Genomic DNA, 25368 nt, shown 5'->3' on the forward strand with positions numbered 1-25368 from the left:
TATAAATCTTTGTCGCCGAGCAGACATGTACACACAAAGTGCCACCCATTTTCTTTAAAATACCTCCTGAGGGTGTCTTCATTCTCTCTCTTTCTCTCACTTTTTTCTTACAAAAACAGGCGCACAAATGCAGGCAAACACACAAACATAGCAGACACGCAAGGGCAGAGATTGCATGAGCACCAGTCACATTACAGAAAGTCACATTCATTTTTGTTTTAGGCCGAGGACAATGAAGTCATTTGCTCAGAATCACAGGATGTTGAGCTGAAGCTGGGACTCAAACCTATTTTCATAGTTCCTTGTTAGGCAGCTCTGACCGGCCCTAACGTTACATCCTCTCAATCTTCCTATCTGGGAAAGATGCCTCACAGCCTATGCAAACATAACCCCCCCCCCCCTGAAAGACACCGGAGCGAAGGTGCTAACAACAGGCACACAGCAAGGCCAATTCACTGACTCTTCCCCTTTCCCAGCAAACTATAGCTTCAGGGCGTGTAATACACCCCCTTTGCAGACTCCTGCTGAGAGGTGCATTCATCAGAATCCCGCACCTGCAGTGTGATTGAGTGGGCAGGGTCTCATTGGACCCTTCACTTTTACTCACAGAGGGCCACAGGGCATTCACAACCCTAAACAGCCCTTAAGTGATGCTAATGAGCCGCTGCTGGATTGCTCAGCAGCGGCTCCATTCAGAGGCATTCACTGCCCCTCCCTCCATTCTGCCTTCTCTTTTTCGGCAGCAGCCGAGCAGAGCACTTTCTGCGCAGCACAGTCTCCAGTGCCATCCAACCTGCACTGCCTGACTTTCCCCTGAGTACCGGTACTGTCCTTGGCGAAGGAAACGTTCAGACTCAAAGGGAGAAAAATAAAAAGTGGCGGTACTCCGTACCGGTGAGTACCGGCCCATTTAAAGCGCTGCGTTCTCTCCCACTTTCCCTCCCTCTCTTTCTCTCTTTCTGTCTCTCTCTCTCTCTTTCTCCATCCTTCAGTCTCTCTCTCTCCCTCTCTCTCTCCCTTTCTCTCTTCTCACCGCTCTCTCGCTCTATCTGCCTCTCTCTAGCTCCCTCTCTCTTGCTCACTGTTTCCCTCCATCTCTCTCTGCCCCCTCTCTCTCTGTCTATCTCTCTTTGTCCCCCTCTCTCCAGCCTTTAGTCTCTCTCTCTCTTTCTCCCTATCTCTCCATCCTTCAGCCTCTCTCTCTCTCTCTCTTTCTCCATCCTTCAGTCTCTCGCACCCGTTCCCTCTCCCTTTCTCTCTCCCCCTCTCTCTCTAGCTCCCTCTCTCTCACTCGCTCTTTCCCTCCCTCCCTCTTCTCTCTCTCCCTCTCTGTCTCTCCTCCCCTCTCTCTCCATCCTTCAGTCTCTGTCTCTCTTCCCCCTCTCTCCCTCCCTCTCTCTCCCTCTATCTCTCTGCCCCCCCCCCCCCCCTTATATCTTCGTGTCACCCTTTCGTCCTCACTCTTCGCTAAGGAACTTCCCGCGAGAGCCGCCCCTGGAGAAGCATTGGATCTGCTGTTTAATTTATTTATTTAATGCAGTTTTATATAGCGCGCACTCTAACCAAAGGTGTCAGAGCGCTTTACAAAAGGACCAGGGAAAGTACGTTACCAGGAGCCGTGGCGATATCATTCTTAAGTGCAACTACTGACAAATAAAATCAACAACGTAGACAGAAATACAATTACATGTAACGTTTCGTAAATAAACGCGGGGGTCATAAGATAAAAAGCCCATGGACCTGAGCTGAGGCTGGAGACGAGTCCCCCCTCTCTGCTAACGCCTGAGTTTTCTATGTAATAAGATGCAGCGCCTTGAACCTGTGCGCCAAGCAGACGCCTTCGGAGACTGCTCGGAAGGTGCCACTGCCAGGTGTCCGACAAGGAGCAGGAATTCTGTTCGCAGCAGCCGGTGCCCCTGGCTAAGGTTGGCGCTTGGCAGGCGAGACTGGTGCCTGCTGGGGCCCAGTGTGCAGGGAGGCGCTGCACAGCATGTAACAGCAGCTGACACCCCCCAGCGCCATACAGCGGGCCAAGAAAAACATTCCCAGTCGGCTGCCGCCATCTTGTGGACACAGTGGGAACTGATGGGCGCTAATATATAAACAATTCGCCACTGGTGCAATTTTTGGGTACACATACTTCTTTCTGGAAAGCCTTCTGAACGCTACACATCGACACCCATGTCAGGTAGTACACCTGCGGGTGCAGATGAACGAACTTCTTTGTTAAATGGGTTCACCGAATAAACAGCAGCACGTGCCACAAAGCTGCGATGCCCGGTGCGTTGGTTAGCAAGAGTGCTGGACGTGCACGGAGCCTCTCCTTGGAGTGTGCCCACCTTAGTATGTGTTGGGCGCGTGTCACTTAGAGGTCCGGGGAGAGGGCGCATCTATTCCCCATGGAATATTCTTCCATCAGGAGTAAATGTATAACTTTGGTGCGACTCCCAAATGATTTCCGGTGTCCTCAGACAACCTACAGCGGTCAAGAATGCAGGCAGGGCTTCCACCAAGAGAAAAACAGTGATGTGTAAATCTGCCATAAAACGTCTTTTAAACGTTTGTGTTTTTTCTTCATGAGGGAAATATCTCCCCCCTGCACCCCATGAAATATGGAAGTGTTCACTCCACAGCCTCCCCTGGAAAGGCAGGCACAATTTTTAACAAGAATACATTTGAACACGTTTCCATGGTGGGAAACTTTGTAAGAGGTACATGATTTCTGGCCAACCTATGAGTTTGGGGTGTTGATCTACTTTTCGGGGATACCCTCCCAATAATGCCCAGAAACCCACTCATATTTCTATATCTGCAAATGGAGAAATTCCACTCTAATATTGGAATTCCAGCCGTTGCACATTCACTTTGTGCTCATAAAATTCCACCAGGGCCAATTGAATGTATCCTGGGAGCACTACCCGCCGCACCACGTAAAACCCTAAACCTGCCAGGCTGTCAGACTCACCTTCCGGGGAAGCAAAAACGAGACCCAAGATTGCTGGAAGAAGGCGTCCGAGAGGGGCCCCTGGGACGACCCCGCGGCGGGCTCCCATCGGTAACATCGAGTCTTCCGCCCCAGAAGAAAGGAAGCCTGGAGATCCCCTGTTGTTACACCTTACATGGCTGCTTCTTGCTGTGGATACGCACTTTCACTTTCACTTTTAGGCTTCAGAGCAGGAAGACGGTTAAACCAGCCTCTTTACCCCAGCAGCCTCCTCTTCTCTCGGGCTGGCCCAGGGCTGGAAATAGGGGTGCAGGGTGTCCTGCAGCACCCCTAAAATAACCCTGCTGGAGTCCCAAAGGTGAACGATCCTTCAAGATCATTTAAGTTTAGTTTTTATCTTGTCACATTTGCTGTGAGCCATTTCTCTTCCTTACCTGGAGGCGGACTCATCTGGCAAAAGCAGCGGTAACTTGCACGGGACAGCAACGCTGTGTCTCACCCTCGCCGCTACTCACCTCGCTGGATGCGGCTGGGGGGACTACAGCTCCCATCACCCTCTGCTCCTGGCTTACGCATCCCACGTCACTTCCTGCTACCAGTGCGCTCGGAGGCGCTACTTAACCGGCAGGCTCCCTCCGCGTCGCGGGACGCGCGCGGGCGGCGCCGGGCTAAGCCCGGGACAAGGGCGGGACCGTCTGTGGCCGTCCGTGGACGGGACGGGCCGCGAACCCTGGTTGAATCGGACCACATCTTGCACAGGTATCCACACTCTGATAACTCGAGGGTTAAACTCTGCATCTGGTAGTAATTGTGACAGTGACACTAAAACCCATTTTCGCCAGTGCAAGAGGTTAGTGAAATACTGTTAAAGACCCAGGGAGACTCAAGGAGTAAGGAGGATAACACTGTGCTTTCAACAACTATATCTACTAAACCCAAAACCAGGTCAACCAAAAGCAAATTAGTGACCCCAGCAAAACCCCAAAAGTCAGTGTCTGAGAATGTAATTGCCGCTCCACACAAGAGTACCCCCACTGCAATAGACCTAATGTTACAGAAGGTGGCGGGGGAGATAGAGAGAACGGAAAGACGCATATCTATGTCGCTAATCACTGTGCCACTTTCACCTACCCAGCCGGGGGCTGAGAACTCGAGTCTCCTAATGCATGGGGTCAGTCATGAGGAATCAGGTGATGAGGTTCCATGTGCCCAGCTAGTCAGGGAAGAGGACCCTTTGACAAACAGGGAAGGGACTGTAGCCCCGGCGACGAAAGGGAGGAAAGATGGGAGGAAAAACACAAAAACACGTCATCAGAAGTGCCCCGTTAGAAAGTCCAAACAGAGAACTATGGACCACGAGCACTCCAGACAAGAAACGAATGCCCGTTTTGTCCCCCCAGGTTGGCTAAATGAGATAGTCTTAGACCTAAAAAACCATCTAGAGGCATTTATAGCCAACCAAATTAAACCACTGATTAGCAAACTGGACAAAATAACACATGAAATCCAGAAACAGGCTAAAGTGAAGGACATACAAACCTCAAACCAGGGAGGTACGATCACACCAGATACGAATGCCCCATTGCAACGACCCCGGCAGATAAATAATTGCGTAAGCACTGCCAAGTGTAGCATCATACAGGTACACACTGAGCCAAACACAGCAGAAGAGAGGGGCACTGAGGGAATAGGGAAACACCAAGGGAATGGGGGAAGTGAGCTACCACCAAGACAGGAATTAGTTACGCGCTTACCAATAGGACCCTCTGCTGCATTTAAACATGATTCCAAAGATCACGAGAGACACCAAGCTCACCTCCCATTAGTCAACCTCCCCCCGGAAGCAAGCCCTTTTGTAGTTATATTTACAGGGGTCCCTGAAAATAGAATAGGGCAGAGAGAATCACAACTGGAATTGAATGGTAAAATTGCTAATTGGCTAAATTTTCACAGACCCCTACAACCAGGCCAAGAGGGAGAAATCCAACACGTGAGAAGGGTTTACTGGGTAGGCTCTAGAAGGAAAGACAGGGAGGGTAACTGCGTCATCGCACATTTTAAAAACCCAAATTTGGTGGAGTACATATTAGAGAATTGCAATAGGAATGCCACAAGCACAATTAGGACCATGCCGGTAGCCTACTTCTATCCCAGAAAATTGGGGGCTTATCCACAAAATCCAAAACAGGGGAATAGAGACAGACATGGGGACGAGTATTGGGCAAGGCAAAATGATACCAGTACACAGCACTACCTACATCAACTAGGCCCTCAGTGGACAAATAGATATACCCCCTTGTACTCACTCGATGGAACAGAATGACTAGGGTCTCCAGGAAGGCCTAGCATAGCTACTGATAATGGAGGGAGGAGTATAGTGATAGGATCTATGGAACGTATGAACCCAGAAATGAAGCAAGTACCAGATGCCCCGACGCTTAACGCTATAAAAGCGGGGTCAGGGAATTGTATAAGTCCAGCACGACAGGGCCAAGTCGGAAGTAGTATCCAGGAGACCAAGACAAAAATCCTATCTTGGAACATTGCAGGGCTAGCTGGTAAATTTGAAGATCAGGAATGGAGGAAGGATTTGCAAGGTTATAATATATTAGTTTTCCAAGAGACCTGGGCAGTTGATCCGGCAAGGTATCAAATAGAGGGCTATAAGTGCTTTGGGGTCCCCGCACAAGAAAGTAGATCAGGAAGAGCGAGAGGTGGGTTATCTATCTATGTCGATTTAACCCTGGAAGGGAAGTGGACAATTCCACACTGGACATCACATACGCTCCAGGTACTCAAGCACCAGGGTAGAAGGCACAAATCACAATTCTTTAACCTCTATAATCCTGGGCCCACACTAGGGGAAAATCCAGTATTAAGGGAATTAGATAGCAAACTGAGGGAACAGGTAGAACAGACAAATAAGGGGGGAAATCCAATCATCTTTTTGCTAGGGGACTTTAATTGTCACCTTTGCCCTCACCTCGCCACTTTAGAAAAAGACTGGGACAGCTGTCCGCAGCATAAAGGACCGCATTTTGAGCATACGCAGGAGGGCACACTATTATCCTCAATGTTGGCTACCTACTCACTGGCGCACACGATGGACATGATACCTCGGGTGGGGGAGGACTCATATATCCCCACATTTAAAGGCAGAGGTTGTTCCTCCACAATTGATTATATAATTTTATCAACCTTCGGTTTATCTAAAGTCACTAAGGTAAAAACAAAATGGAGTCCCTTTAGTGATCATAACCCTTTAACTATAGAACTGACACACATGGACCGTAGGAACAACACAAATGAAAGGGAGGGGAGATTGCAGCCTGAAGCTCGAGGAAGGCGCCTGAAGTGGATGAAAATAAACCCACAGGACTTCTATAAAACTCTAATTTTGAAAGGGGGGAAATACGTTGAGGATTGCTTAGACCTCCAAATAGAAGGTTCAGACCTAGTGTCCTCCTTTGAATCACTAACAAAATTAGCAGACACACTTTTAGAAACAAAAGGCCCCAGCAAGATATCAACTAATCCACGGTGGTTTGACTCCAACTGCTCGAAAGCTTTAAGGAACTTGAAACAAGCACTAAAAAGCAAACCAAGGGACACGGCAATAGTGGCCAAACTGAGGCAAATCTACAAGGCCAAAATTAAGGAGAGAAAATCAGTAGTACAGGCAGAGGTATGGGCAGACTTGAGAGAGGCAGGAGAAAACCGGGACTATTGTGAATTCTGGAAAATAGTAAATAGGCCTTGTTTTCAAGATAGCTCCGCCCCAACTATTAGCACTAACATTCTCCCAGAACAATGGGTTAGTCACTTCGAGGGACTGTACAATAATGCGAAGGGGGTATTGCAAGAGGGTAGGTGGGAAGGGGATAGGAGTGTAGATTTAACTTTCTCCCTGGAAGAGCTCAAATTAGCAATTCAAGGGCTCACCCCCAACAAAGCACCGGGACCAGATGGGACACCTCCAGACCTGTATAGAAGCAATATAGACCTGTGGGCCCCTATTTTAACAAGGGTCCTAAATGCGGCGATTAGGTCTGGTCTACCACGCTCCTGGTCCACCGCCCTAATAGTACCTATCTTCAAGAAAGGGAGCCGAGAAGACCCGAAATGCTACAGGCCGATTTCTCTAATCGACGTCTCAGCGAAAATTCTGGGACGGGTGATATTGCACAGGCTATCAAACTGGACAGAGGAACATTGCACTTTAGTGGACACCCAGTATGGTTTCAGAGGGGGGAGGTCAACAAGCGACCAGTGCCTGAATCTGTATTTGTTAACAGCTAAATACACCAAAGCCTCCACTGGAACCGTTTTCATGGGGTTCATGGATTTGGCAGCTGCTTTTGACAATGTCAATAGAACTAAACTCTGGGCCATGATGTTTAACCTGGGTATGGAGGCGGAGTTGATTAACATTCTAAAGGAACTCCATTGGAATACTACGGCTAAAGTACGTTTCACCTCGGATGGGGGCTGCACGGATGCTTTTCCCTGCACAGGAGGAGTAAGACAAGGATACATCCTTGCTCCTTTTCTTTTCTCGCTATACATAAATGGCCTGGAACGACACCTCATCTCTCTAGCCGCAGATTGTCCAAGAGTAGGATCACGACAAATACCTGTCCTTTTGTACGCGGACGACGCGGACCTGCTGGCCCGCACACCAAGGAGTCTACAAATCTTGGTGAATGGGTTTGTTGAATTCATGGCTGACCTAGATCTGGCAGTGAACTTGAAAAAATCATTTGTCTTGGTAGCAGGGAAAAAACCAGCTAAGAAACCACTGTTCAAGATAGGGCCACATGTCCTGGAAACGGTAAATACTTTCCCTTACCTGGGCCTGCTCCTGGACTCTAACATGTACTTTAAGCCTTTGGTAGACGAACATTGTTCAAAACTTACATCATCCAATGGGGCAATTTTAAGCTTTGCACACAGACTGGGTCGGTGGAGCCCGGAACAGATCATGACACTCTATGGGTCCATCACTAAGTCAAAGGCCCTATACGGGGCAGAGGTGTGGGGATTTACGGATGTGACTAAATTGCAAATCGAAGAAGACAAGTTCCTCCGCCGAATTCTCAGAATCCCAAAATCCACCCCTGTGGACATTGCTCATCTTGAACTGGGGATGGGCTATATCTCTGACGAGGTAAAGATCAGACCAATTACTATGTGGACAAGAGTATGGACCAACCCAGAGGCGGAATTAACCAGGGAAATTGTAAAAGACTGTTTGCTAAGGGAAAACGCACTTGAAATTCCATGGTTGAAATATGTTAAAAATACCTTGAAAAGTATTCATCAGACACATTTGTTCTTAGATCATACGCAGATTACAACCATGTCTAAACTTATAGTAAAGAAACTGTTACTGGAAAACTTTGCAAGTGCTAGACTCAAAGTGGGACAACTTAAGAGAACAGTAACTGCACATGGTTTGGTAGCAAACAGGGCAGGCATGGAACCATATTTGTTTTTAATGCACAACCAACAGGACAGATTTTTAATGTGCCGTTTTAGGCTCAATCTTTTACCTAACATTTTAGCTTACCCCGCAGGGTTCACCACAACGATTGAGCAGAAGGGTGCCTGCGGCTGCGACAATAAGTCTCCGCAGGACACCCTTCACTTTGTACTTTTATGTCCATTTTATCAATTTCCAAGGCGCCGCTTCCTGGTCCAAATACTGAAAAACCAGAAAATACGCCAAGCAAAAGCAGCCCTGTTGTTTTTACAAAAAGCAAATGATATGTATACTCTCTATGCTATCTCAAATTTCCTAAAAATTACTGTTAGACTTAGGAATACAAGGAACTAATATAATCGTATTTACATGTTCTTTCTGCCCCTGACCCACAAATCATGTCCCTAGTATATGTTTTTAATCCTTCTCTTTTTAAATTGTTGAAGTTCAGGAATGAAATGTGATAAATTGTATTTTTATGATGATTTTTAATTATCGAAATAAAAACGAACTGACTGACTGACTGAATGCATCAGGATTGCTTGCGCCTTCAGGGAAAATTTAGCACACATGGGGGCATTTTTACAAGCCCCTATCGCCACCACAACGTCACTTTCAGTGACGTTGTGATGGCGCTAGGGGTCTCATCTCATTTACAAGGCAGCGTTAAACCACTTTACGTGGCTTAACGCTGCCTTATCTATGAAATGAAATGAAATTAATTGGTACAGACCTCTTCCGAGATCCACAATATGTTAAAATAGTATATACAGATTTCCAATTCCATAGTACCACGAAATATCACAAAAGACCTTATATACAAAAGAGATTATTATTCTTATTTAATACTCTGCCTTGTAAATAAGGCTCCCTTTCACGCTACACTTAGCGTGAAAGGGGCGTGCAGCGTGTGTTGCGGTGGGTGTTCCACCGCAACACCCATTGATATTGACGCTGCCCCGTATTTACAAGGGCAGCAGGAATAGGAGGCAGCGCCAAAATTAAAATCAGGGAAAACCTGGTCTTAAACAGGCGAAACGAGGAGAAGTGCTTTATTTCTCCTCGTTTTTGCTGTTGTCACCTTGTAAACCCATGTGCTACATTATACCTGTTTCAGGTATAATGTATGCAGGGTGGGCGTTCCCACTCCAGAAAGCCTCGTAGAAGTGACACAGTGAAATCTACAAGATTTCACTGCTCCACTTCTAGGACACCAGGGTGTCAAAACCTTACGCCTGCTTGGTGCAGGCGTAAGGAGTGACACAGTGCAATAAGAATAGGCCTCCCCCAGGCATTGCTGGAGTTGCATCAGGCTTACGACACAACCCCAGCAATGTGTGGGTTTTGCGCCGACAGATGCATGAGAATTTCTGATGCATCTGTCAATCCTTGCGCCATGGTGTGTTATATTGTAAATACAGCGAATCCATGGTGGCGCAAGGGTATCACTTGCAGGCGCAAGGAAACAAGCGCATCGCTGCTTTAATGCAGCGATGCGTCAGTTTCTTGTAAATAAGCCCCTAACACCTTCAACCAGTCCTGGGTTATTAGCCAAGGGTGCTTGCATGATTCGTCTTGTAGGTGATGAGTCTTTATGACCCATGTGTGAACACAAATTTTACTAATAAGATCGATAACTGGTGAAACAGGATGCAACTTGCTGCCACACACCATCCCTTCTGGTCGTATCTTCCTTGAATGACACTATGTATCAGGATTATCGAGGTCCGAACACAAAAACAGTCAAATAAAAAAATATAATAATCTATTGTAGTAACTTCAGCACTTTTTTTATACACAATAATTTCACCTGTCACTTCCACATTCAGTTTAAAACACAAGCATTGGCATGGCCAATAGGTCTCACCTCTCAGATGTGAATGCAGACCTACTAGTTTTTCTATTGTTTTTTGTCAATATTGTTCAGTATCAGCAGAAAAAAGTAAATGTGCGATGTTGTGCATGTGTGCACATGTAATTCTAAGTTGGGGAGGTAGGAGAAAAAGCAACCTGGACTCACGAAAGTGAGAAAGCAGGGAAAGACGTACTCCCATGGAGTGGTGGTATCGGAATATGAAAAAGAGGGGCATATTTACAAGCCCCTATCGCCACCACAACGTCAATTTCCACGACATTGTGGTCGAGATAGGGGCTTCGCCTTATTCACAAGGCAATGTTAAGCCACTTAACGTGACTTAACACTGCCTTGTAAATAAGGCTCGCTTTCATGCTACACTTAGCGTGAAAGGTGAGGGCAATGGGTGTTGCGGTGGGCGTTACACCACAACACCCATTGATTTTGACGCTGCCCCATATTTACAAGGGTGGCATAAATGTGGGGCAGCGCCAAAATTAAGACCAGGGAAAACCTATTCTTAAAGAGGCGCAACGAGGAGAAATGTTTCATTTCTCCTCGTTTTTGCTGTTGCTATGTGTGCTGCATTGTGCAAGGCCATTGATTGTTTTCATGCAGGAAGGTGACATTAAGCAGCACACATAGAAGTTACAAAACGACATTTAAAGATTGTTTATGTGCAGGAAGGAAGACCTTCCTGCTCATAAAGAGGCTTATTTATGAAAACTGTCGCATCGCTGCATGAAAACAGTGATGCAACAGTTTTCACTGCGCCCTCCTTGCGACAAGATGGATGCGCCGTATTTATTGTACGGAGCTGTATGTCACAAGGAGTTACAGATACCTCAGTACTTGTGATATATTTGCAGGTGCAAAAGTGGTGCATTGCTGGGGTGTGTCTGAAAATAGATGGAACTCCAGCAATGTGTTCTTTCACATGGGACAAGCCCCATGTGAAGGGGCCTGCATCAGTCTTATGCCTGCTGTGAGGCAGGCGTAATGATTTGACGCAGTGGTGTCCTAGAAGTGTTGCAGTGAATTTTCATAGATCTCACTGCACCACTTCTATGACCCTTTATTGTGGGGGAATGCCAACCCTGCCTACATTATACCTGACACAGGCATAATGTAGTGCAGGGGTTTACAAAGTGACGCATCTGCTTAGATGCGTCACTTGGTCAATATGGCGCAACGTGGTGCATTATTTACACCACCGCAGCATCACAAAAAGTGATGCAATGGCATTGTAAAAGTATCGCAGGCCTTCATAAATAAGGCCCCACCAATCTACCCCTCAACGCAGATACCATAGCACTATGGTGCAAGGGTATCTGCGTTAGTGCTAGGCTAGAAAAAATTGTGTGCACCGACGCAGGGGGAAACACAGGGCTGAACCATATTGTTGTAGATATGATTCAGTCCTACGTTTCAGAAGTGGCGGAGTGTGGTGTTAAGCCAAGGAGGCTAACACCGTGCTCCGCCACTTTGTAGTAAATAAGCCCAAAGTTTTCCCTGGTCTTAATTTTGATGCTGCCCTATATTTATGCCACCATTGTAAATATGGGGCAGCATCAAAATCAATAAGTGTTGCGATGGAACGCCCACCACAACACCCATTGCCAGCCCCTTTCACGCTAAGTATAGCGTGAAATGGTGCCTTATTCACAAGGTGGCGTTAATACGCCATCTTTTGAATAAGGCGAAGCCCCTATCGCCACCACAACGTCGAGAAAAGTGACGTTGTGATGGCGATAGGGGGATGTAAATATGTCCCAGGGTTTAGCGTCAGAAAATAACTCACCTTTTAACCAGGTACTATGGAGGGGAAATGCTTTTTTTCTCCTTCATTTTCTCAATTTGCATGTGAGCTGCACTGTACAGCACACATACAAATTGGGAAAATGTTTAATGTTAGCCTATGCATAGTATTTTGTACTGGAAGTGTATCCTTCCAGTACAAATCCTAAGCTTGACTCACGGACACACCCTTGCACTATGGCGCAAAGGTGTCTCCGTGGTGCACTGCAGCTAATTTCAGCGCCTGAGCTAGGGTTAGGGGAGGAGAGTGCCATTTGTAATTTTGGCGCGGTCCTGCTTTCTCCATCTCACGCAGCACAGTGCGCTGTTTGTGGCTGCTGCCCTGTGCTGCGTGAGAAATTGGTAAATGAAAGCATTATAGCAGCTCTCTCCTGTGCCCTGCAGAAATAACTGTACTGCATCTTTAATTCTAGGGAGTGGATAACTAAAGATAGTTTCAAACTTAAGTAAGGCGAATCTAAAAAAAAACAAGACATCACAAAAAAACTATATTGTGAAAGAGCATTGAATTGCAATCATACTATCAGCCTGTAGAAACGGTAAACAAATTTGATTCTTACAGGTTTTTATCAGTTTCATATACAAAACCCCATTTTAAAAAAAAACAAAAAAAACTGCTAACCATACAACAAAAACTACATCCATGAAAAAAGTTGAACATTTATTGGCTGGCAGGGAAGGTGATGATTTTCAGGTCACCCGCAACTTAGAATGAGGACCTGAAAGTTGACAGGAAAAGCGAGACCACAACGTGCTGAGCAATTTGGTGATGGTCCCATCGCCCTGGTACCACTATAGACTGAGATATGGATGAAAAGGTGTTTTAAAAGCAAAGCCCCGCAAAGCATTATGGGGCGAGATTGCAGTAGGCACAGAATTTTATAGTAGTAGCTCTCTTGCTGTGCTGGAGAGAGACCCTGTGATATTTGGCATTGGAGCAAAAAAAGCGAATGAGTATTAAAAAGCAGCCATACTGTCAAGAATTCCTGTCATGCGAGGGGAGGAAAACGGTAACCAGCGAAAACGGACTACATCTCCCAGGATGCTTAGCGGTTGAGAGGTTATGTAAACAGGAGAGCTGTTACATAACTCAAGGAAAACACGCCCTTATGTAAACAGGAGAGCTGTTACATAACTCAAGGAAAACACGCCCTTATGTAAACAGGAGAGCTGTTACATAACTCAAGGAAAACACGCCCTTATGTAAACAGGAGAGCTGTTACATAACTCAAGGAAAACACGCCCTATAAAGGGAGGAACCGGGAGGTACAACGCTGTCGGATATTGTGTTTACACCGACGTAACTGCTTAGTGAAGAAGCAGTGTTCCGGAGTGGTGCTCCAGTAAGGCAAGAACGGAGGTAGGTCGAGTCGTTACTCCCTGGGCCGTGTCTTGCCCCATCGTCACCTGTGAAGGACCCGGAAGCTCTACCGGATAACCATTGAGCTTCGCTTTTTGACTCGGCTGAGTCAAAGCGCAGTGGCGCTTTTGCTGGTTGGAGTCGTAACTCCCAGCCCGACCAGAGATACAGGGACTGCCAGCGGTAACGCACACCAGGAGGTGTTTGCCGCGTTACAGACTCGGAAGTCCACAGGATCGATCGAGCGGCTGCTCTCGGTTCAGTCTTCTTTGCTTGTGATTGGGGTATCGGTGACGCATCACCAGGAGGTGACTCCGCGTCCCGGTGCAGTCTGAGGAAGAGGTTGAGCGGCTGCTCCCTTCAGGTAGAGACCCCGGCTGGGTGTTTCCCTGACTCCTCGATTCTCCCCAACACTCTTCGTGCCCCTCACAGCCTACCGATTGGCATTGTCGGCCATTTCATTTCTGCCCTCTGTTGGCATACGCCGGGATCGGCGTATATGCAGAGGACGGTTAGGACCATCCGTGCTGTGGGCTGGTAACGTACTTAGCCTGGAGGATTCCAGTGACTATAACCTTTGTTTATTCCTTGTATTATTTTTGCCTTCATTAAAATAACTAAACCTTCACAAGTGGTTGCGTTCTCATTATCGTGTCTGTTAAACGATCCTGAGACGTTCAGGGCGTTACAAAATATCCGACCTTAATAACACTAACTGTCTCCCGGTCGATAACAGACATGGCAACACTTGATGATGTGCTGGCTGCTTTAGCGACCGTGCAAATTGAATTGGCTGCCTCCAGGCAAGAAACAGCCGATGTAAAAGCCAGACTGGATGCTATCCAATTGGACCCGCTCACGCCCAGCACCTCCCTCACGAACCAGACCCCTGCGGTAGTAGTGGAAATGCCGGTAGCCGTCCCCTTGGCAACACCAGAGAGGTACAGTGGGGATCCTAACACAGTGCAGGTATTCCTCACACAAGTGGCGCTACATTTATCGTGCAAACCAAGGGCGTTCCCCACGAGTCAGGCTCGTGTGGCTTTCCTTATATCCTATTTGGCTGGAAACGCGGCACAATGGGCCGTACCTCTGGTGAGCAGGGACGACCCCATCTTATGTGATTGGGGTGCTTTTCGCGAGGAATTCCTGAAAGTCTTCGACAGAAGGGCTGACTCGTACACGGCGGACCGTGAAATGCTTGAGTTGAGACAGGGATCCAACGACCTGGTGCAGTATCTCAATGCGTTCCGAAGGCTGGTTGCGGAAACCAAGTGGCCTGTTGCTAAACAGACGGCGCTCTTCCATCACGGGCTGTGCGATGAGCTCAAGGACGCCGTGGCTCATATTGACCCACAACCCAAGACATGTGAGGGCCTTATCAACCTGGTATTACGGCTGGAACATAGGCTAAGTGAAAGAAAGGGGGATCATGGGAGAAAAGGAAAATCCCTTCCATCCTATGTGACAGTGGGAAGTCCTGAAACTTCCACCGCATCCAAGGGAGAACCCATGGACATCGGCGCAATACGAGCGAGCCTCACAGCCACGGAGAAAGAGTCACGCCGTAAACAAGGATTGTGCCTATATTGTGGCAAAAAAGGCCACTACGTACGTGAATGCCCTGCCAAACCGAAGACGTCACGTTATCGGGCCAACCGGGCGGTAACAGCCGTGGTGAACGTACCGGTAGAAAACTAGAGGACTCCCAGACCAAAGAAGGGGCATCTCGGAGTCACTCATCCATCCCTTCACTTTCCAACTCGGTCACTAAGGGACAACGACACCTGTTTCTCACGGTGCACGTGGGAGTGCATGACCAGTGGATACCCGTTGTGGCCATGGTGGATTCAGGGGCCACTGGCATGTTTATGGACCACAACGAGGCATGCAGGCTAGGGCTAGTGCTTCTTCCCAAAGCTGTACCCGAAGACGTCTATGCTGTAGACGGAAGGCGATTGGTGACGGGGCCCATCGGGCAGCACACGGGGGTCCTTCCGATGAGATGTGGGAGGAACCATTTGGAACAAATCGATTTTAACATCATCCGAGCGCCCCAATATGGCGTCATATTGGGATTGCCGTGGCTACAGAAACACAACCCCTCTGTGGATTGGCCAACACATCGCATCGAACTGACGTCACCGTATTGCATCCTGCATTGTGGAATAAGAACGGAATCCCTTGACGCAGATGAGAGCGGGAGTCAGACGGTGGCTACAGCGGCAGAAAAAGATGTGGCTCTCCCCCAGGCTTATCACAGTTTTGAGGATGTATTTGATGAGGTGAAGGCGGAAGTGCTACCACCACATAGACAGTTTGACTGCCAGATCGACCTGGTGCCAGGGGCCAGCGTTCCCAGCGGCAGGCTGTATGCCCTGACGGAGCCTGAAAACGTGCATCTCCGGGGGTACCTGGATAAACTCCTCAAGCTAGGATTCATCCGCCCGTCCAAGTCTCCGGCCGCCTCGCCACTCTTCTTCATCCCGAAGGCTAATGGGGAGCTGAGAGCCTGTGTGGACTTTAGGGCATTGAATGCGATAACCGTAAAGAATCGGTACCCCTTGCCTCTCATCAGTGTACTTCTGGAACAGGTCAAGAAAGCTTGTATCTACACCAAGTTGGATTTGAAAGGGGCATACCATCTGGTGCGCATGAGGGACGGAGACGAGTGGAAGACCGCCTTTAAGACCAGGTTCGGCCTTTTTGAGTACCTCGTCATGCCGTTCGGTCTGTGCAACGCCCCGGCAGCCTTTCAGTACTTTTTGAATGAGGTATTCAGAGAGGAGTTGGATATCTACGTGGTCGTATATATCGACGACATCCTCATCTATTCGTCCAGTGTGGAGGAGCACGTACACCACGTCAAAGCTGTGCTCCAAAAGCTGAGGGAAAACATGCTGTTTTGTAAACTCAGCAAGTGTGACTTCCACGTCACATCCGTGGAATTCCTCGGAGTGATGCTGAGTCCAGAGGGACAGGAGATGGCAGAACGAAAGATCAAGGCGGTGAAAGAATGGCCGGTGCCCCAAAGCGTGAAGGACGTCCAAAGTTTCATTGGCTTCGGCAACTTTTACAGGCGGTTTATAGATGGATTTTCAGGATTGGTGGCCCCAATCACACAGCTACTGAGGAAGTCCAAGGAGTTTGTCTGGTCCCCTGAAGCGAACAAAGCCTTTGAGGCCCTGAAAAGCGCCTTTGGTAAGGCGCCGGTGTTGGCTCACCCCGATCCGGATCTCCCCTACGTGGTGGAAGCGGGCGCATCGGATGTGGCGCTGGGGGCTATCTTGTCCCAACGCAACCACGACACAGGGGTGCTTCATCCCGTTGCGTACATGTCCCGCAAACTCAACGACGCCGAACGCAACTACCATATTGTGGAGAAGGAGCTTCTCGCAATCAAGGACGCCTTCACCGAATGGAGGCATTGGTTGATGGGGGCAAGACATGTGGTATCGGTGTACACGGACCATCGGAACCTACAGTTCATGACGGCCACAAAACACCTTTCTCCCAGACAGCTGCGGTGGATGATCTTCTTTGCGGGGTTCAACTTCCGCATCACATATCGGCCGGGGACGGAAAACCGGAAGGCGGACGCCCTGTCCCGTCAATCTGCAGTTAAGGAACCATTGCCTGCGACCGAGCATTCCATCATTTCCCCGAGGATGGTATTGGGGGTTATCCAACCGGCTACTTTCCTGAGGGGAATAAAGAGAGGGATCAGGTCATTCGCATGGCGGAGGTGGCTCCTCAGTCACAGAGAATGGCAGCTGAAGGACGGGATACCCCTGAAGGGCAGGTGCCTATTGATACCCACGCCTAGGCTAAGGAAACAAGCATTCATCTGGTGCCATGACTCTCCATGCGCAGGTCATTTGGGCTTTGAAAAAACGGTGGCTAGCATGGGACGGCATTTCTGGTGGCCAACCATGAGAGTGGATGTCAGGAGGTGGGGACAGGAGTGTCCTACGTGTGCTACCATGAAGGCCGACCATGGCCGAACCCAAGGGCTCTTACATCCACTTCCGACCCCGGATAGACCATGGGATAGCATATCACTGGACTTCGTGGTGGGCCTACCGGTAGACCAGGGGATGACGGCAATACTGGTGGTGGTGGATTACTTGACGAAAATGGGGCACTTCATCCCCTGCAAGAGAGTCCCTACGGCCGGGGAATTGGCGTCACTACTCCTAAAGAATGTGGTACGACTGCATGGATTACCTGGGGTGATCGTGTCGGACCGGGGGTCGCAGTTTACTGCGCAATTCTGGAAGACTTGGTGCACTGCGCTGCATGTTAAGACCGCCCTGTCCACCAGCTACCACCCTCAAACGGACGGCCAAACCGAGCGCCTGAACCAAACGCTCAAACAGTATCTGCGATGTTTTGTGGACCAGGGCAGGGAAGAATGGGTCGACTTGCTATGGGTTGCAGAGATAGCCTATAACAACGCCACTCACAGCTCCACACAGTCATCTCCGTTCTATAGCAACTATGGCCAACATCCCAGGTTCTTGCCATTTCTACATCCGTTCAGAGAGGACAGGATTCCCGCCACAGCGGACAGGGTGGCACACATAAAAGACACGTTGATGCGCTCAAGGGCTGTCCTAATAGAGGCCAAGAGAAGATACAAGGCTGCGGCAGACAGGAAGAGATGGCCCGGGCCACTGTACCGCACTGGAGACTACGTCTGGATATCCACAAGAAACATGAAGTTTCGAAAGAACAGTGTGTTCCATCCCAAGTACATGGGCCCCTATCGAATTACCAAGTGTATGGGTCCCGTGAACGTGAAGGTGTGCTTGCCCCAGTCATTGCGGATACACCCTGTCTTTCATGTATCATTGCTCAAACCAGCCCCCTCCAAGCCGTCTGGGACACCTCGGCCGGTATGCGTGGAGTCGGAGGTGGAGTATGAAGTGTCGGGCATACGGGCGTCCAAATGGCGCAGGGGGAAGCTGTGGTACCTGGTTGCGTGGAAAGGCTATGGCCCGGAGGAGCAGTCATGGGAACCGGCTGAAGGGGTTCATGCTCCGCGCTTGGTCTCCTTGTTCCATCGGCGTTTTCCTGCCAGCGCTGGACCCGTGGGGAGCCGCTGAGAGGGAGGATGTACTGTCAAGAATTCCTGTCATGCGAGGGGAGGAAAACGGTAACCAGCGAAAACGGACTACATCTCCCAGGATGCTTAGCGGTTGAGAGGTTATGTAAACAGGAGAGCTGTTACATAACTCAAGGAAAACACGCCCTTATGTAAACAGGAGAGCTGTTACATAACTCAAGGAAAACACGCCCTTATGTAAACAGGAGAGCTGTTACATAACTCACGGAAAACACGCCCTTATGTAAACAGGAGAGCTGTTACATAACTCAAGGAAAACACGCCCTTATGTAAACAGGAGAGCTGTTACATAACTCAAGGAAAACACGCCCTATAAAGGGAGGAACCGGGAGGTACAACGCTGTCGGATATTGTGTTTACACCGACGTAACTGCTTAGTGAAGAAGCAGTGTTCCGGAGTGGTGCTCCAGTAAGGCAAGAACGGAGGTAGGTCGAGTCGTTACTCCCTGGGCCGTGTCTTGCCCCATCGTCACCTGTGAAGGACCCGGAAGCTCTACCGGATAACCATTGAGCTTCGCTTTTTGACTCGGCTGAGTCAAAGCGCAGTGGCGCTTTTGCTGGTTGGAGTCGTAACTCCCAGCCCGACCAGAGATACAGGGACTGCCAGCTGTAACGCACACCAGGAGGTGTTTGCCGCATTACAGACTCGGAAGTCCACAGGATCGATCGAGCGGCTGCTCTCGGTTCAGTCTTCTTTGCTTGTGATTGGGGTATCGGTGACGCATCACCAGGAGGTGACTCCGCTTCCCGGTGCAGTCTGAGGAAGAGGTTGAGCGGCTGCTCCCTTCAGGTAGAGACCCCGGCTGGGTGTTTCCCTGACTCCTCGATTCTCCCCAACACTCTTGGTGCCCCTCACAGCCTACCGATTGGCATTGTCGGCCATTTCATTTCTGCCCTCTGTTGGCATACGCCGGGATCGGCGTATATGCAGAGGACGGTTAGGACCATCCGTGCTGTGGGCTGGTAACGTACTTAGCCTGGAGGATTCCAGTGACTATAACCTTTGTTTATTCCTTGTATTATTTTTGCCTTCATTAAAATAACTAAACCTTCACAAGTGGTTGCGTTCTCATTATCGTGTCTGTTAAACGATCCTGAGACGTTCAGGGCGTTACACATACAATAATAAACCTATATAGACCTCAACAACAAACTATACAGTTTTTGGCTTTCCAAAGCTGCAACAATATTATTAAATACAAAGCATTTAAATAAATAAAAACATTATCAGCTGGAAAAATCAAACCGTGATATAGCTTGAACAAACATTGTAAGGCAGGGAAGGTGATGATATTGAGGCCCCCCCACCAACTTAGGGTGAGGAGCTGGAAATTGACAAGAAAAGCAAGGCCATGTCACTCTGGGACCACCATAGGCTGGCCCCCTCCCACTGGGACCACCATAGACTGCGATATGGGAAAAAAACATTTTAAAGGCGAGGCACCACAAAGCATTGTGGGGCGAGATTCCAGCAAGTAGTGAATTTTTATAGTAGCTCTCCCCTGTGCTCTTCTGTTTTGCAAAAATAACTACTTCATTGTTAATTTTTGGGAGTGAATAACTAAAGAGAGGTTCAAACACAATTAAGAGAGATAAAGAAAGGTGAGACATCACAGCAAAACTGTATAGTGAAAGAGCATTAAATAGCACCCATACAATCGGTCCCTAAATAGCATTCCTATTGTATTATACATTTTTCAGCATCCCAGACCTCCTACAATATAACCATGCTCAAGGCCTCTAGAAAACAAACCACTCCTGGGTGAAGAACAAAAGATCCAACCATGAAAAATCATGAAAATGCATTGCAAGGCAGGAAGGTGATGACTTTGAGATGCCCGGGAAGGCTACATCATGGCAAGGCCCTCCAAAGCACTATGGGCCACATGTGCGATAAGCAGTAAAATTTATAGTAGCTTTACCCTGTGCTCTTTTATTCCACATAAATAACTGTACTGCATCCTTAATTTTGGGAGAGAATAACTAAAAATAAGTTAAACACAATTAACAGAGATCAAGGGAGGAAAGACATTTGCCTAACATTGCATGGTCAAACAGTATTCAACTACAGCCACATGAACAATTGATTATACATTTTTCAGGATTTTTAATTAGCTGTCAAACAAAAAACAACTAGAGAAATAAACAAGTTTAGAACAAAAAGCCCAACCATGGGAAAACTTGAAAATTCATTGGAATGTAATGATTGATTTTGATGTCCCCTCCAACTTAGGGCGATGACCTGGAAGCTGACAAGAAAAGCAAGGCCACGCCGTGCCGAACAGTTCGATGGTGGTCCCCTTCGCCCTGGTGCCACCACGGGGTGAGATATAGCTGAAAAGGCATTTTAAAGGCGAGGCCCCGCAAAGCATTATGGCCCGAGTTTGCAGCAAGCAGTGAATTTTAATGTAGCTCTCCCCTGTGCCCTTGTGTTCTGAAGAAATAACTGTACCGTACTGTATCTTTAATTTTGGGGAGTTGATAGCTAAGGATAGGTTCAAACACAATTAAGAGAAATCAAGGAAGGCAAGACATCACAGTACAACTGCACAGCAAAGGAGCATTAAATAGCAACAAAACAATCAGCCCCTGAAGGGCGTAGACACATATGCAACACATTATACATTTTTCAGGTCTCCAGATCTTCTACTGTTATATTCCCAAGATAGGCTCATGTAGCGAAGCAGCTTATTTCATACATTTTCCTCACAAATAACTTTTCAGCTGTGACCTTTTACACATATTTGCATCACAACAATGTTGGATTAGCTTCTCTGAAACAAAACTTGTTTTCACATCTAGCTTTGCACAACATTATCACAACGCCCTGAACATCATGTAAGAATTCTCATTTTGCACTACGTAGAACTGTCATCGCTATCTTCATCCACTGGGCGACAGGGCTATCTACTTATCCATAACTTCGCAAACCTACATGCACACCGCAAGGCTGCTTTCCATTATAAAAGATGAGCACCCCAATAGATTTGCAGAGGAGGCGATTCCGGAGACATCGATGGCCTTGCCTGCTGAGAAATCACCACGCAGCGCTCTGACATCTAGTGAGGGGTGTCCGGCTCGTGACCAAGATGGCGTCCTTCACTCTGTTAATACAACAAAGGAATCTGTCAGTCTGAAAAACAAGGGCACAGTCGCTGGGAAGTTTAGAATAAGCGAAGAGTTTGAAAAGGGAGCCTCAGAGTGCTGTAGGATTCATTAGGATTTCCATCAAAAACCAGTGATTGGTGTATATCATCATCTGGATATCCACTCCTTCCCACCACTGTGATTCACTCCATCTTGGAGTTTCATTCGTGGTTAGTTAGTAACCGGAGCACATTTTTATGAGGCCCATGGAAAGGGTAGGAGAGAAGGGGAGAAGGACAGCCAAGCCACTAGTCAGGGCAAGGTATGATATATATACCAAAAAATGATATATAAGTGGTGCAGTGCAGTAAGGTGAAATGTTAAAAAAGGATAAGGAGGAAAAAAGAAAGTTTATTGAAAAATATTCCTGCCAGTCCTTAACTAAAAATGGTGCAGAAACAGCTTCTAACAAATAGGCTGTTTGACAATAGGGTCGACATGTTTCAGCCTGCTTGCCTGGAGGGTCAAATGGCTTTCGTCAGGACCTTCATTTTATTATCGCTACTGCAGCAAAAGTGAGTGGGAAAATTATAAATTGTGAGACAGTGTTAAAAAATACAACCTTATTATGGTGTACAACTTCTTCGTATTGTCAGTGTGTTTATGAACATCTGTGGAAATACGAAAAGAGAATCACAAAAACAACACAGTCAGTGAAACTATCTGACAAATTTTCGCTTGAAACGCTGTGCCTTAATCTCAAGTGCTTACCTGATCAGCACGAGAAGTGAGCCTCACCTCACCCGGTAAAGACTCAGGGTAGAAGGAGGCCCCGCCCTACAAAATTGAATAAGATGTGGGGAAAATTCAGTACAATGAACCATGAGATACGATGGTTCAAAATCTATAATTTGAGACATTCTTCTGAAAGTCCGTTGTATGCTCAGCTTTGAACGCTGCGGTGACTTCACTCAAGAAAACAGAACCACAACTAAAATGATAGACTATGCAGACGCGCAAAAACTAGGGCACCGGTGGAACACGCAGTGCTCAATTGCGCCGCATCTGTTACAAAGAATAAGAGTTTCAAAGTTTTGAACTCTAGATCGCTCACCTCTCCGTCGGTACCTCGATGTGGAATCTGAGCCGTTTGGGAGGTAACCGGCAGCACAGGTGAGAGGTGTTAAAAAGCATGCCCTTTGGTTAAGCGACGACCTGATTCGTCAACGCTGGGCCAATGGGTTACTGTGTTTGATTTGGTATGGTCTCTGATTGGGCCCTGGAAAAGCCCGAGGTCACGCGGGATTTCGAGAAAAACTACAAAGTGATGTCAGCGTGTCAGGAAGGTGTAGTTCCAATGAGGTCGAGGAAAACTCGAGGTCACGCGAGACTAGAGAATGACTACTGAATGACATCAGCGTGTAAGGAAGGTGTAGTTCCATGTATCTGATAAAGCTTTATCAATCAGTGGGACGCAAACATACTTTCATATGAAGGATAGAAGGGGTTTAGCAATTAGTGCATATCTAGATGAGGTAGTCCCAAACCATGGGAGCAAAGATCTTTTACCAACTGCAACAGTGAAGATTTAATCTATATGATTGAATGCCCCTGTAAACTCCGGTATATAGGGATGACCACTCGGAAAGTCAGACAGCGAATGCTAGAACACAAGAGCACCTTTCGCTGCAACAAGACCAATACGAGACTGACACGCCACTTCCATGAAGTGAAGCACCAAGCCAATGATTTTTGGTGGACAGTCTTAGAGAAACCCTTTATTCCATCACATGTAAGTGACACATCTCGCTTCTTGTTTTTAAAGGAACAACGCTGGGTGTTTAAAATTGGTACTTTTCAAACAGGATTGAACGATGATATTCCGTGGAGCTCATTATAACTCTCCACTGATCTAGGTTCATCCAGAGATAGTGATCAAAGATTGGGACTACCTCATCTAGATATGCACTAATTGCTAAACCCCTTCTATCCTTCATATGAAAGTATGTTTGCGTCCCACTGATTGATAAAGCTTTATCAGATACATGGAACTACACCTTCCTTACACGCTGATGTCATTCAGTAGTCATTCTCTAGTCTCGCGTGACCTCGAGTTTTCCTCGACCTCATTGGAACTACACCTTCCTGACACGCTGACATCACTTTGTAGTTTTTCTCGAAATCCCGCGTGACCTCGGGCTTTTCCAGGGCCCAATCAGAGACCATACCAAATCAAACACAGTAACCCATTGGCCCAGCGTTGACGAATCAGGTCGTCGCTTAACCAAAGGGCATGCTTTTTAACACCTCTCACCTGTGCTGCCGGTTACCTCCCAAACGGCTCAGATTCCACATCGAGGTACCGACGGAGAGGTGAGCGATCTAGAGTTCAAAACTTTGAAACTCTTATTCTTTGTAACAGATGCGGCGCAATTGAGCACTGCGTGTTCCACCGGTGCCCTAGTTTTTGCGCGTCTGCATAGTCTATCATTTTAGTTGTGGTTCTGTTTTCTTGAGTGAAGTCACCGCAGCGTTCAAAGCTGAGCATACAACGGACTTTCAGAAGAATGTCTCAAATTATAGATTTTGAACCATCGTATCTCATGGTTCATTGTACTGAATTTTCCCCACATCTTATTCAATTTTGTAGGGCGGGGCCTCCTTCTACCCTGAGTCTTTACCGGGTGAGGTGAGGCTCACTTCTCGTGCTGATCAGGTAAGCACTTGAGATTAAGGCACAGCGTTTCAAGCGAAAATTTGTCAGATAGTTTCACTGACTGTGTTGTTTTTGTGATTCTCTTTTCGTATTTCCACAGATGTTCATAAACACACTGACAATACGAAGAAGTTGTACACCATAATAAGGTTGTATTTTTTAACACTGTCTCACAATTTATAATTTTCCCACTCACTTTTGCTGCAGTAGCGATAATAAAATGAAGGTCCTGACGAAAGCCATTTGACCCTCCAGGCAAGCAGGCTGAAACATGTCGACCCTATTGTCAAACAGCCTATTTGTTAGAAGCTGTTTCTGCACCATTTTTAGTTAAGGACTGGCAGGAATATTTTTCAATAAACTTTCTTTTTTCCTCCTTATCCTTTTTTAACATTTCACCTTACTGCACTGCACCACTTATATATCATTTTTTGGTATATATATCATACCTTGCCCTGACTAGTGGCTTGGCTGTCCTTCTCCCCTTCTCTCCTACCCTTTCCATGGGCCTCATAAAAATGTGCTCCGGTTACTAACTAACCACGAATGAAACTCCAAGATGGAGTGAATCACAGTGGTGGGAAGGAGTGGATATCCAGATGATGATATACACCAATCACTGGTTTTTGATGGAAATCCTAATGAATCCTACAGCACTCTGAGGCTCCCTTTTCAAACTCTTCGCTTATTCTAAACTTCCCAGCGACTGTGCCCTTGTTTTTCAGACTGACAGATTCCTTTGTTGTATTAGTATATTGGATGGGGGATTGAGTCTGTCTTGGTCTTTAAATTCTCCCTCGGACCCTCCCCTTTTTGGTCCTTCACTCTGTCCCATCAGTTAATGGGGTTGTTTTGTCCCTTGGGGGGATTTTTGGCTTTACATTTTCACACACTCTAGGTACACTCAGAATAGGGTCCGCTTCGTAGGAGTACGCTCGATTACTGCCTTGTGTTATATGCCTGCATATATATATTGTT

Source organism: Triturus cristatus, chromosome 12 (assembly GCF_964204655.1).
Source record: "Triturus cristatus chromosome 12, aTriCri1.1, whole genome shotgun sequence".
Classification (NCBI taxonomy): Eukaryota; Metazoa; Chordata; class Amphibia; order Caudata; family Salamandridae; genus Triturus; species Triturus cristatus.